Source organism: Tachysurus vachellii, chromosome 6 (genome assembly GCF_030014155.1).
Source record: "Tachysurus vachellii isolate PV-2020 chromosome 6, HZAU_Pvac_v1, whole genome shotgun sequence".
Taxonomy (NCBI): domain Eukaryota; kingdom Metazoa; phylum Chordata; class Actinopteri; order Siluriformes; family Bagridae; genus Tachysurus; species Tachysurus vachellii.
Genome location: NC_083465.1, coordinates 8,737,171 through 8,752,736, shown reverse-complemented (window position 1 = coordinate 8,752,736; position 15,566 = coordinate 8,737,171). Strand labels below are relative to the sequence as shown.

Below are 15,566 nucleotides of genomic sequence, written 5' to 3'. Positions count from 1 at the left end.
TTAGGATGAAATGTAATAACATTCATATAAATTTTCTTATAGCTGTATATACATTCCGCAACTTCATAGACAGCTTCTTTTCTACAGCTGTTTTGGAACTTTTCAGTTAACAGTAATTATGATTTGCTTTAATGTGTTTTCTATTATTTTGTGCACAGCATTTTATATACAAGTATTCACTGTATTTGCATGTTGAGTTTACTGCATGTGCATTAATTTGTGTGTGTGTGTGTGTGTGTGTGTGTGTGTGTGTGTGTGTGTGTGTGTGTGTGTGTGTGTGTGTGTGTGTGTGTGTGAAAAAATGAGCAAGAAAGAAACTGAGAGACAGAAAGAGTTGGAGCATACAAGAGCAGGAGAAAGAGAAAGAGCGACATGCAGAGTTAATGAAAGCGAGATGATTCTTTCAGGCGCTGCTCTTTTTCTCATACCCCTCCTCTCCCTCCTTCTGTTGCTCCATTCTGTTTGGCGCCAAATAGTCAAGATGTGGTGTATCGTTTCCTGCAGAGAGATGACATCCACTGAGAGACGAGGAAAAAAGAACAACAGTAAAAGAAAACAGTGGAGAGAAAAAGACTGCTACCAAAGGGAGGCTTAGTGGTGTCAAACCCAGGATACAAGAGTTTTCAGATTTGAGGGGTTAGCCTGAATATGTGAGGAAGGAGGACCAGAGCAACCACGAAGGGTGTGTGCGCGTGTGAGGTCGGGATTTGGCAGCTGATGTGGCAGAGTGAGACTAGGCAGGCTCCTCGGCCCCTGGGAAGCGCCATGCTGCCAAAATGCCCTGGCAGAGGCCTATGATCCACAGGAACAGAAGAGCTTTTTTGTGCTCACCTAGCCAAAAAACCCTTGCTCTGCCTCCTCTGATCTACTCTTTCTGCTCACTTTTTGTTCTGATTCAGCTTATCTCCTATTACAGAGCACTAGTTAAAGACTTCTGCTACATGCTAGCCCGCTAACCCTTTAAACACATCAGAGCCAGAATCCTGCTGGGAGAAAGACACTGACTGTTCTCTGGAGACAGTTTCCATTTACCAATATGAGAATAAATGTCTCTAACATAGGCATTCTTGTGCTTGTCTGCCTAGAGGATTTAGGCTTTGCTGCCTTACCCATGGCTAGGAAAACACATGCTCCTGCCTTGATGCATTCTGCATCTTGCCCCCGCACATTCATGTATGTGTGTGTAAGTGTGTCTGGGAGGGCCTGAGGTAGGGGATGTCTGCCTGCGTCTTTCTCGGTGGATGACAGAGGAGTCAGCTGTCTTCCCGTGCTTCTCAGCTCATTAAATGAAATCCCATGGCTCTCATGGAGGAATTTAAATTAGAGTCTGTGTTTGATGTTCCAGGCTTCCCCCTTCCTGGCCCACTGAATGCAGGACTGCCCACACTGAGGCTGGGTGGCAAACACCCTGTTTAAAGCAGTGATGGGTGAAGGTCTCTCAAACTGACCTTGGGGAACTTAGCTGAAACTGTATATGTGTAAATCCACTGCAAATCCCTAGCACTCCCTCTTTTCCTTCTTCCTTACAGCTCTACTCCCAGAAGAAAGTGGATCACAGGACTGTTTACAAGACCCCATGATTCTTTTGGGATAAGGGCGCTTGACAAGGCAGGCCTTGGGTCACTGTTTGAAAAGGTGGAAACCCGAGCTTAAGAAGAACAAGAAAAAAAGAGCCACATCTGAGTGCTTTAATGAGGATATGAAGTAAACAGTATCAAATAATTGGATTTTAGTCCCTTTATTTACTTTCTTTTTGACTAGGCTTCAGAGAGCAAGCAAGGAGACAGAAGGGAAAGGGAGAGAGGGAAAGAGATGGATGACTAGCTGAAATGAATTTTCCGGTGTTTCTTCCAAAGGATGACAGAAGTGAAATGAATAAGGTGAAAATGTCTAAGTCTCACAACTATCCAAACCAACTATTAATAATCTGGTAAACATTTTTGAACAAGATATAAGCAACATTTTTCACTGAATACTGCTGTCCTATTTTGTCATAGACCATCACAGACCTCTGGAGCAAATTCCTTCAGCATTTTACATCCTTAAAATAGGCTTGCACAGGATTTGCATTCTGACCTTTATAGAATTCTTACTCTTGGTATTATTTCTTAAAAAATAAAATACTGTATATGTTTCTTCTTCTTCTTCTTCTTCTTCTTCTTCTTCTTCTTCTTCTTCTTAACAGTAGTAGTTATAGTAGTTAAAAAACATCACCAAGGCTCTGAACACCTAATCAAAAACATTTAGTGTTTTAAAACTGAGTTGTACTTATCTGTTAGTTTCCAGATATCTTTAAAATATAAACCACACCAGGATGTAATTTGTATCTGGGGAAATGAAAAAATTATGCCTACTTGTTAGTTGTGTGTTGTATGTTGGTTAATTTTTTTAAAGGAGTACACCTCAGCTGAACATCTTAACTCAAGTCCAGTTACACACTTACTCCTTCCAGTGTTTTCAGTCTTTGTATCAGGTTTTGTGAGGGATTTGCTTCCTGAATCCCTCAAATCAACAGTGGCTAGATGCCTATTGTGTTTTACCAAAGCACTTCCTACCCATAATCCCTCAATTTGAACAGGAAGAAAGGGAACATGTTGGGGAAAGCTATGAATGAAACCCATCAAGGTCGACATTATACAGATTTTTCTGAATTTGCCAGCAGCATTGTGGAAGCCTAGGGCTCAATTCTTCTTGTTTGAGGATGTTTTATTTACCTGTTTTATGCTGTTGTTAACATATTAGACATAAGTATGTGTGAGATCCTCAGGTCACGTCCATTTACAGTTGGGGTAAATAATTGACTTGTCATCTTCAGAACCGTGTTTATTGGTTTAAGTCTGAGAAACCCTGTTGGCACATATGCCTGCCAAATGCAGTTGCATACTGCTGGATTTTACATTAGTCAGATGAAGGCAGTAAACAGTTAAGCACTCTGTTGTAATCCTCTACAGCTAAGAAATCAGACTAATCCTCATGGACTCACCCAATTTATATTTTCTGCCCTAATCCATTAGGGCAGAAAACCTTCTCCACCTGTACATTAGCCAGTGTATACGTCTTTCTTCAACAATCATCAGAACTGGTGAGGACTCAGGCAAAAGCAGGATTTCAGGATTTTAAAGATCATTATGCCCACCAAATGAGTTAAAAAAGGGTACTTACATAAAATTCTGTTACTATTGAGGAAATGGAACAAAGAAGAGAAAGAATGTGATTGTTTTGAAGTGTCAGATCCCACTTCTGGCTCCTGGTGTTACTGGACGTGAGGCTTTTCCCTGTGCTGGAGGTGAGGAAAAAAAATAACATTGTTGGAGCCAAAAGTGTTCTAAGGTCAATCTAATTCTATTTTTACATTTTACCTTTTATGGATAACAGTTTCTTTCAATAGTGTTTACTAGCTATTCATTTTCCTGATATAGAATTGAATTTAGAACTAAAATGAGCTACTTGAGCGAAATCTTGAACTGAACCAGACTTAAACGGGAACCGATGCTCAAGGGGGACACCAGATTGTATTATTATGAGTCATTAACATTTAGTATTCAGCTTTGTTGGTAATTTATAGCTGTTGAGTTTATCCACTATAAACAGCAGTATTTACTTCTATTCACAGCAACAACTGTTCATAACCGCTAACAATAAATAACCAACAATATTATTTCAAATACATTTATTGAGTTTGAAATGCAAAAGATTTTCCACAAGACCTAAAATTCCATTTACGAATTTTGTAAATGTTTCTATGTTTATCCTATGATGTGTACAAATATTACATTAATATTGTTAACCAAAAGAAACAATTGCCTGTTCATGCCAGCCCCTGAAATGAGCATTTAATGCAGAGAAAGCCAGCACTAATTAATGGAGTTAAGTGTTGAATCCCAAGAGCTTCATTAAGAAGCTATAGAAAAACCAACAGCAGCTGCTCTGAGCTCCCTTTCCCCTGTTTTGCTCTTCAAAATATCTGGTTCTTTTTGCACACCAGTTAGTCCACTTGAATCAAGCCAATCAAGGTTCAAGATTCAAACCTTTATGTGTCATATGCATGTGTCTGATTGTTTTTATGTGTCTTATGTGTCATATTGAGATGCGGCCACCTCGAAGGTGTGTAATAAGAAAAATAAATAGACAATATAGACAATAATTTGGTATAAGGCATAAGATAAATTTGCAAAAACATGTAAAAATCCAAATCTTAAATATGTGTGCATCTTCATTCATTCATTCAGATTCATTTTCTACCGCTTATCCGAACTACCTTGGGTCACAGGGGGAGCCTGTGATCTCAGGAGTCATCGGGCATCAAGGCAGGATACACCCTGGACGGAGTGCCAACCCATCGCAGGGCACACACACACTCTCATTCACTCACGCAATCACACACTACGGACAATTTTCCAAAGTTGCCAATCAACCTACCATGCATGTCTTTGGACCGGGGGAGGAAACCGGAGTACCCGGAGGAAACCCCCGAGGCACGGGGAGAACATGCAAACTCCACACACACAAGGCGGAGGCAGGAATCGAACCCCCAACCCTGGAGGTGTGAGGCGAACGTGCTAACCACTAAGCCACCGTGCCCCCCTGTGTGCATCTTATATATCTAAATGTATGGATGTTTCTCTGTAGTAAAGTGTCCTGTGTGAGTGCAAATGTGAGACATGTTGCATGTAGCACTAAATGTGAAACATGTTGCATATAGCACTAAATTTTAGCTTTGATAGCATCATCTTGAAGTTTATCAGTGTGACATGGAATGTATGTTCAAATTATTTATCATGTTATGAGTTATAACTGTGTCCAGAATACAGATTATAATGAATACTAATTTAATAGAGAAACAACTTTTGATAAAGTTTCATTACATCTGCTCAGAGTTGGGTATTTTTAGGGATCATGAATTGTGTAAAGGCTGTGAAGGGGGAAATCTTGTGAAAATAAAATCTCAGAAAAGGAGGCACGGTCACAAATTAAAATGTTCAAAGAAAAATTATTTCCAAAAGTGTTGTATTCAGCAAGTATTAGGGTCCCTAGCCGGTTTTTAATTGCTTATTCTATGTTACTGTATATATGTGTGTCAGTAGAAATGTGTACACATTTAGTAAAAGACAACTAATTCAGATAAAAATGTGAAAATTTGAGACATGCAGTAACTGAAGAAAGAGTGAGATTTGAAGCCTGCAGAACTTTGGCAATTTCTCAAGATGCTTGAAGCTTGCCATTTTCTCTGTAAAACTGTGTGATAGTTTTATAAGTAAAGGGTGGTCATAACAAATACAAGTTTTTGATTGTTATTTGATTTTTTTTTTTTTTGTTTAGATTTTGTTGTGCTCGATAGTTATGACTTTTATATGACGTTTGTATAACAATGATATTATATCAATAAAAAGTAATATAGTATTATATAGTGTTATAATGTGACTTGCCTCAATATATTGATTAGTAATATTTTGTTAGGGATTATTTTTATTCTGATTATTATTCAGTCAGGATTCAGATTTTGATAACACTCTGGTAGTGTTTGATATATTTTACTGGTAGTGTTTGATATATTCTACACATATAGAATATATAATATACACACTAGAATATATTCTATATTCATGCTTCTGACATTATTATTTCTGGCATTATTATTATTTCCTTATTACTATTGAGGAAATGGTAACTTAGTGGTTAAGTTGTTGGACTACCAATCAGAAGGTTGAAAACAAAGAAGGTCAGAGAGGTTCTCTAAAGAGAATAATCAAAGCATTATTCTCATAGCGTGTCTTACATTTTCTTGCATAACATTCTGTCAGTTTACCTTCTGCACTGGTATCAGATGTAAACAGAGAGGGCTCCTCTTGATGGCATGGTGGGAACTCACAGTTTTTCTCTCTCTTCTCCATAGGCTCTGGAAATGGCTCAGTCCCTTTCTTAGCCATTGGTTCCTAACCCAGATCAAATGTTAGGGTTTAAAAAGCTAAAGTTTGATGTGGATGAGCAACTGCCTATAAAACACTTTAATCCCTAATGCTCTAATGTATTTAATTTCACACTCTCTGATGGTGTTGCCCCTCTTAGGATTATGTGTGTGTGTGTGTGTGTGTGTTTGTGTGTGTGTGTGTGTGTGTGTGTGTGTGTGTGTGTGTGTGTGTGTGTGTGTGTGTGTGTGTGTGTTTTTGAAGAGGAGGGCACTGGAGTAAGCAGAGAGAGCATGCTGTTCTAAAGCTCTCAGCAGAGCTGGAGCCAAACAAAAAGGAAGAATGTGACTTTAGAATTCAGATGCCTATATGCAGATTGGAAGTGGGGACTTTAGAGGCTAGAAGAATGCAGTGATATCTGCACTGTCATAACCCCTGCCAGAGAGACCTAGGCAAATCCCATTGAGTGCTTGTGAATATAGAGCTTCATAAAGTTGAGGACCAATATAGTTCTGCCTTTATTAGATGAGGCTGTGCTCAGGCGGATGGGATATTGGATGCAATAATTCCTTGCTAGAAGTGCACACATAGCCCCTTTTATATCTTCCTCTAATATCCAATTTACGGGCACAAGGACTTCAGCCAGCCAAGCTCACTAAAGTTAAAAAGTCTTCAGCATGAGATGGAATTAAGGCCAACTTCTCTTTTGCCAAAAGTTTGTGGATTCAAGAAATATGCATCTATCCACCCCAAAACCAATTCAACTAATCCATGAAATATGCTCAGTGAAAAGGAACAACTAATTTCATTTGAAACTAACAACTTTTAGATTTTGTTGAGTGCTTGCTGAGGAGTTCTGTCAGTTCCGGAAAAGTCTTGTTTGGAATGAATGAGAATTAAAAAGTCTTGGCTGTATATTAAAGAAATCATAAAAGGATGTTTGTCTGCAATGTTTTAAAAAAAAAATCTTAAAAGAAACACTTAAATATACCTATAAATTAATGAATTACACAAATTTAATGACTTTACACAAATGCTTAAGATGCATTGTATTCAAGTCGTCTTGTTCCCCAGATACACACACACACACACACACACACACACACACACACACACACACACACACACACAAGTTTCAACTTTCCATCATTGGTCTTCCCTGAAGATGCAATCACTGCTGCTGTAGTGATTTGATGTATTTACTCATAACAAGGGCTTAGTCATAGTTCCCTAAAATAAGAATATATGGTGATTTATACGCTAAGCACCAGGGATTGTGTTGCCCTAGTGGCTTAAGCATTTTACACTTTGCTAAACTCTACTGAGGCTCACTGCCACTGCAACAGCTAAAACCCCCAACTCATCCCTGCTGCTCCTTAAAAAAATGAAATACATACACCATCCGCTGCTATTTTGGAAAGGGATGGTCAACATTTTTGTCACTGACTAATGTTTATTTTTACTTTTATTTTTTGCTTATGCTTAATTTTTTGTATGACAGATAAATTTTACAAGACTGCTGTTGTATTGGTTGTTTTGAAAGTTTCCCTAGAGTATCATCATCAATACATCTATGTTCAGTCTCAGTATGAAGGGGGTGCAATCGCTGTCTTTATTATATATTTTAGTTAGCCGAAAGGTCAATGGGAGCGTGTGGAAGTCATAAATAGTCCCGGCATCTCATTATTTGAGTGTTTGTTCTTTCTTGGTCCATCATGCAGCCAGGGAAATGGAATGAAATACTGGACCTGCTCAATAGTCGATCTATAAAGCCTGTGTTGTCAGCCTTTCACTTTAGAATCATTTATATATGTACTAATCAATATCTAATCTCGAGTATAGTCAGATGAGATGAAATAAAGTGGTAAATGATGAGAAGGAGAAATGTGGACTGACACAAGTCTAATGTTTCCTGGATAAAACATTAGTTTACCAGACTCTCAAATGAGAACCTTGAGATTCAGCATTCTTTGATTTGCCCCTAATGGTTTTTTTATGTTAGTAATATCTATTAGTAAGCTGATAGGTTACTGCAAATCCAAAGTATTTTTATTTTGAAATAGCAGTGTTTTCTTTATGTTCTATTTGGTTGATATGTCAACTTATACCTGTCCAAAGTATAAGAGAAAGGATGAGAGGGAAAGGGAAAGACAAAAAGGCGGAGGAGGCCAATGGAGGGGGGCACTGTTAATTCTTCCATATCTAAGCCTCTTTGTCTTCAAAGTCCAAGTCATTGAAGAGTAATCCTATCACTCTGCCTAATCTGAAGTTGGGAAGCAAGAGTCCGGCTTTCACTAAAATGGCCTTTTTGGTTCAGAATAGGTATGGCTAAGAGGTTCTAAAAGAGCGTTTCTCATCTGTTAGACCTCCCTTCATTGCTCATTCTCCTGTCCAGGCCACTAATAAAGAGCTATTAATGAATATTTTTCCCTTTCTTATTGGCCCCCATCTGTTCTTCCTGTTGTCCAGTCTCATGAAATCTGCATAGTATTATTGCTTGGCCATCATTAAATGGAGGCTCTGGCAAAAAAACAAACATAAATTACAGATAAACATGTTGTCTCACTTCTCACAGTGGTGAGTCATCAGTAGCAGTGTTCAGAGCAAGAATCAGAGGTAAGAATAGAAGAGGAAACATTTGCAGCATTGCTACTGCATGAATGCTGAAGTAAATTGTAGATGATTGCAAACACTTTGGATAACGGATATTTAAGAATGGGCTGTTTGAATTGTTAAATTGTTTGTACTAGTCATTGTTTAATGTTTAGTATTCAGTAAGATTCTTTTTGCAGTGTAAAAATATACTCCATCATAGCCAAAAACATGTCTTGGCAAGAGAGTTAAAATTCAGACTTTACTAGATCTGAAAAATAGTAGGAAAACACATATAATGGATATAAAGATAAACATTTTAATGGTATAAAAAATTAATCCATGATTAATGATTAATAATACAAGATTAATCCAGAAATGTTTCCACACTCAGTGTGAAATTACAAAACATAAAACTTAAGTGAAAAATCTGAAAATCTTTAGAGCAATAAAATAACAAATTAAAATTTACAATAACCTAGTTGCTTAGGTTAGTGTGTATGCCACTAAACTAACACTTATATAGCAGCATACTTTTTAATTTATTACACCACTTTAAAGTAAGAGTCTATCAGCATTACATGGCAACTTGCCCACACATTTGGCAATATATTCCTACTCTGTCTTGCAAAAACATACTAGATCCATCAAATTGTAAGGGCATCTCATGTGTCCAGCCTGCTACAAGGTGATCTCTTTACTAGAAGACCTAAGGGTTATGCACTAAAATCGTGCTCCATTTTCTCAATTTGTTGATGATGACCTTTATGGTGTTCAAATCTAATAATTTGGAAATTCTTTTTATTTTTATTTACCCCTCTCTTAGTCAATACCGTTCAACAATAAAGAAGTGGATAAAACCAAGAATACTTGAAGATAACCTTACAGATACAGTTGCTCTTTAGTTGGGGTTAATCAGAATAATTGTATTGATGAACATGAGATTGAAGGTGGTTGGTTCATTCTGAACATAGTCAGATGCCCAATTAATAGCATGCATAAGTATGCAACCAGGTTATTGTATCTTTTATATTTTTAAAATTGTTCCCTAAATAATTTTTTGATTGTTTTCACTTGTTAATCACCTTGAGAGTGGAAAGAGTTCTGTCATGATTTATATTGACACAAAAATCAGCCAATGTTATAGGCGTGTGTTTCCACTGTAATTACAAGCAGTTTTAATAATAATTTATAGATTAATAAACTAGATTAATACATTTTAGCCAGATACATCATAATTGTAATAATATTACAAAGCTATAGTTAACTAGCTAGATATAGTCACATTAGTTAACTATGTTATTTCAATATTGACTCCTGTTTTTTTTTTGGTGACAAATCTAGAGCTGTTTAGTTTTGCCTTTTGTATTAACCACACTGGGTACACAGCATTCTACAGTACATACATTCCTGGTTTGCCTGATTTTCCACCCACTTGTCATCTGACAAATCCCACCTGCTGCACTACAAATATCTACTAGTTCTTTCTTAAATCCATAAGCCCTATATTACTAAAAACTGCGATAAAGATTAACCAGTTGTTTTAAATTTGTTGGGTTATTCTTATTGGGTTATTTACTGACCAAACACTGATTGATTTACCTGGGCCAAATATAAAAAGGAAATCACAAGCACAGAAACATCAAAACATCACAAATAACAAATTAAAACTGTTTAAAATTATGTTTGCCCCTGTCAGGTTTGTTTAGTTTAAAGCATTTATTTAGAATAATGCCAATTCAAAATGACATGCTCGAGAAAAGGTTCTCATGTCACTAGGGCCATGAATGGTGGGGCTAAGTAATGGTGGGGCTAAGTAATGTTGCTCAACAGGTCTTGCTGTTTTAATTTGGAGGCCCTCTCATATTTCTTTCCATGGACATATTAGCCTATGAGTCTCTTTTTTGGTGATGTGGATTCTTTTATTCCAGCTGTGTAATTTACACATGACTAACCTAGACATGGCTAAAACCATTCAACTTTTGTAAAGATGTAGTAGCATACAATAAAATTATGTAAAAGATTTCTAATATGTGGTTTCATATCAATTAAATCTTAAGTAATTCCATTTAAAAAAAATTAAGCAGAATCTGGTTCTGAACATTGCCATTTGTAACTTTTCATGTGAGTTGATTACTTTTTTGTGAGCGTATTTTGAACTAGCTTTATAAATCCTTTATATCTGTAGAAGAAATGTCACACGGTTACTGTACAGTGACTGAAATTTCCACAAAACTTTACTTACGTTTTGTAACGTTAAGTTAAGTAAAAAAAAATTCTAATTATTGTGATTTGCCCAGTAATTATTTTCTTCTTTATGATAGACCTTACTGCTTACCATACATAATTCTCAAGAGTGGGCTTTATTCATAATGCTCTCTGCATTATGTTCTCTGCTTATTCTAACTATGTAGACCAGTTTAATGCTCCTCTAATAATAATTAACTTTGCAAATGGAAAATAAATGGAACACTTGATTGTATTTATTTGATAGTAATTTGGATAATTTAAACATTTTTATCCCCCTTATGGAAAATGTGTTATATTTGATTGTACTGTGGGCTATATTGTTGTAAGAAAAATTCTTTTGAGGCTTTAGTCTCACTACAACTATACAAATTGAAGATAATTTAATGTCATTAAAATTATATAGACAGAAGACAGAAACATTGTAAAGTATTTTCTTTTCACTATTATTGTCCCTTAAGTATTATTGTGCTGTCAGAACAATGTAATACTTGAATATAAATGCTATAGTCATATTCATTTAACCTACACACAAACATTTAACATCTCAGACATTTATTTCTGACCCACCTATAGCATCTCCTGCATATAAACACAACCCTAAAATGTCATTTCTTTAATTTTTTCTGGGTAACCAAATGAAAAGCATGTGCATTCATGTTGCAGTGAATTAGTAGAACAACAGAAGTGTAGTTAAACATAAATTCAGGTAAGCATATCAGGTTGCACTGATGTTGGCCTACAGACCAAAACAAAGAAACGCACTGATCCTCTGACTTACCGTCCAATCTAGGCATTATGCCAGTATTCAAAGGTCAAGGATCAATCTCTAAAATGTTTATGCACCATCCTGTGACATGAACCCCCAAACTATTTGGGACTAAGCCATTGATTTCAAAATAACTTCAAATGTGTATTTTTGTTGTCAAGACTTCAACTCTTAGGGAGCACCAAGGGTGTGTTTATGAAACAGTCTCTTATGGTCAAGATCAACTCCTCCTGCAGCTGCAGAAAAGCAAGCAGTTATGACTCAAAATCTTTACCTAAAATGAATGAAGAATATGTAAAAATTAGGTCATTAAAAGATCACAGATGACATTCTTGCTTTTTTTTTTTTTTGCAAGAATATATCTATTATAGTAATAATTTAGATGTTATACATAATACATAATATTATTAGGTTCATGTAGAAGTACTGTATGTAGTGTATTTGCTCTGGGTTGTTTCATTTTGGGCAGAAACACAACACTAACACACTTGCAAATATGGCTCATTTTTACTAAATAAAGCAATTGTTCAAATCAAATTTTATTTTTCACATACACATACATACAGTGTACAGTGTACAACGTGCAGTGAAATGCTTTTTACGTCTGTCCGGTATTCAAGCATAAAAAGGAATGGAATTTAATTGTTTCCAGGTTCTTGGAAAGTTCATTACATATGAACATGAACTTTTAAATTCTTAGCTATGAAACAGTATTCTAGATGTGAACATGGTCTTTTTATTTGTAATTCTTTATGTTGTTTGACATGGTGTAAAACTGTGATAACCTGTTATCTTTAAAAAGGCTGGCCCTAAATCAAGCTGGCTTCACTCTCACTATGTAAATCAGTGGTGAGAACTAAGCATGCAGTAAGAGACGGAGTGATTTTTTGTTGCAATGTGCAGATTAATATCTTAAGCATGTACCATTGTTCAGAGTTATGTCACCAGTAGCCATAATGATATCTTAAATTAATGAAGTGGTGAAAGCATTGAGGGAGAAGGCCTGTGATTTATAGGATGGCTTTTAGCTGATGCGCATATCCATCCCTGCCGATAAATCAGCCGATGGGAGCCAGGGCCAAATGAACTGAGAGGTGTGCATGAGTTTACAGTTCAATTAGCCAAACGCAAGGACACCAGTGCCTTGTGATTCCTGAGACCAAGTGTTAGGATGGAAACAAGAAAAAATGTTTCCCTTTAATGACTGCAGCCTATTTGAATAATTGGTGTAAAAAGCTAAATACTGTATGTGGAGGCTTACAATATCTTACCATGTATGTATTTTCAGGCAGTGTTGCATTTGATTTGTGAGCAGGTAGTTTGCTGTCAATGATAGAAATCTGAGCCACAACATATACTCAACACAGAGTCCATTAAAAGAACTGATAATCCAGAAGTTTGTCCTGCACTCTATTTATTGCTGCCAAGAGAGGGATGGGGGATCTGCTAATGCAAAATGACCTCCAGATGCCCTTAGCCTTTTCTGACTCTGCTAAGGAGATAAGCAGTGCTTGAGTAACCAATGCTACTTCTTTGAGACAACAGTAATTAAATTCAGTCATACATGACCTTTAAATGAACTGCCACTGATTTTTCCCCACTTATCTCAAAGGGGATATGGCATGCTCTCTAGATTACTTGATGCAACATCATATAATTTCATGCTTTGAGCAATGAATCACCAGTAGCTTTAAATAGCTGGAGATGTCAAAGAAAATATGTGTATTGGGAACTAAAGAGCTGATCTTTGTTTGTCATTACAGCTCAGCTCTCAAAAGGATCTCAGCCTCTTTGCTGAATGTGTTTGTGTGCTTTATGGTGGCATGGCATTACCATGTCTTTGTTATCACCTGATCATTACATTGTTAACTGATTTAACAAGGATTTAAATAAGGCTTTGGAGGCCTCACTCACATGGCAACTGCTTAATTGAAATGTGTTGCTTCTGTGCCATGCTGCCTCCAGCTCTTCAAACTATTTATTTCCTGAGGTAATCCTACCTTCACACAAAATGGAACATGTCTACTTGAGGGTGAAAATTCTATTGCTGTTAAGATCCAGTTTACCTTATCATAATAACAGTATAATCTGCTATACCTTAGAACTTTAGTTGTCAGTGCTTTCTGTTATATGCTGTTTTCATAATAGCAATTTACTTTTTTAAGTCTATTAAATTTTAATTACATATATGGAATGCTTTCCTTTTTAAATGAGTAAATGTTCACACTACACAAGGAATCAAGAAAAGTAGGTCTGATTGTGGATGTAAGATCTAGCAAGAGGTGAGAGAGGAGTAATGACTGAATTCATCACATTGGCAAACTCCTCTATTAGAATTCCTCTCTGTTCAGTTTGGATTTGGTTTCCTTTAGGGACTGAAAGAGACCGTTTGCATCAGATCTCATTCAGACCATTGTTAGTTAAGAGGGTCTGCAATCAAAGTGTGGAGTGGTTGGGTCAGGAACATCTATGAGTGTGGCCTACCCCAGGGCAGGAGTGTGGCCCCCAAGGGACTTTAACACTTGTGGCTACTTCAACATTATACTCAAAGGAGCCTTTGTATTCAAATAATAATTATAATAATCTTTATTTATATAGCACTTTCACTTTGCATTTAAATTCTTAAAATTTACTTGACTTAAAATATTTCTTTACAGTTAAAGAAAAAGTAAAATTACTTAAACGACAAAGAATAAAACAATCCATGTTTATATAAAAATGTATAGTTATAAGACCATATGAAAAATAAAAAAGCATACATATGTACATACATATTGCGTTTATACATATATGAATTGAGACTGGTTAGCACAACAAAAACACTGATGCAAATTATCATAATCTTTAATAAATACTAAAACATTATGTATATAGTATAGGTTACAGCTACATATATTTGCCCTGTTGTTCTCACAGAGGGGGCAGAACTTAATTTGGGCAATGTATTCTCTATTTCTCACCTCCTGGTGAATTGAGCAACACTCTCCAAGCTTCATTAGCCCTCCCTCATCGTGTTTGTTTGGGGATGGAGAAAATAGGCTCAGCCTTTGGTGATAGAAATGGTGCATTCAGCCCCTGGCATGTCATTTGTTGTGTGAGCAGGTGTCAGTGGGAGCTGTGCATTTGTTCTAGAATCAGCCTCCAATTCTAGACTATGTGGTGGTGGGAGAGGGAGGTGCAGAGGCCTTGATGGACAGGAGGTGTGATCTGTCAGGAGTAGATGGTGTTATACCAGAAATCCGGGTCTGCAGACCGGGATCATTATAGTGGGCTGTGGATGATGATATGGATGTCCTAAGTCCAAGCCAGGCTCCTCTTTGCGTCCTTGCAGGAAAATATGGATCTTCACACTTTATCTGCGAAAGCACTCTTTGACTCCTTCGTTCTCACGCTTACATGTTCTCTCTCCTTTTTCCTGCTATCTCCCACTCTACCCCCTCACCTTGTCTTCTCTTCTCCCACTCTCTGAGGTGCTGATCAATTCACAGCCTCCTTGGGAGGTGTGAGACTTGTCCCTGCACTTTGTGATTGGCCTAGACTTCGCAGGCCCTCTGTACTGCTGTCTTGCTCTCTCTTTCCCTCTTTTCTTTACGCTCTTTCTTATACAGGGCAAGGGTCCCTTCTTCTCACTTTTTTACCAGTCTATGCTTCACAAGCCACATATGCAGACAGGACCTAAGTCATATGATCTCACACTAATCCAACATGCTATGCCTCTCTCATGCTCCCTCTTTTTCAGTCTCTTTTTCTTTCTCATCTCTTGTGGCTGTGATCCCATTAGCACACCTGAAATAATACCTCAAGTGACAAATGTTTTGGCGCGTATAGCCGAGAGACAGGGGGAGAGAGAAATACAGAAAAAGCTACACAATGGGGCCAGAGATTTAACTATTTTCAACTCACTTTTACATTAGAAAATCTGCAAACCTTATTTATATCCTTTAAAAGTAAAAAAGAAAAAAAAAAAGAAAAAAAAAGAAAAAAAGAGAAAAGAACAACTTAATTTCTGGATATTTTAGTGATTTGTAAATTAACTGCACATGTTTTTGTAT

General features: G+C 36.8%; 1 long non-coding RNA gene across 1 annotated transcript in view; it reads right to left on the bottom strand.

Moving 5' to 3' along the window:
* Positions 1-257: 257 nt before the first annotated feature.
* Positions 258-15,566, bottom strand: part of LOC132847080 (uncharacterized) — a 17,520-nt gene continuing 2,211 nt past the window's right edge. The window contains exons 2-3 of the long non-coding RNA XR_009648590.1: positions 3,163-3,280; positions 258-498 (exon numbers count right to left, since the gene is read on the bottom strand). This is a non-coding gene — a long non-coding RNA (uncharacterized LOC132847080). The remainder of the gene's footprint in view (positions 499-3,162; positions 3,281-15,566) is intronic.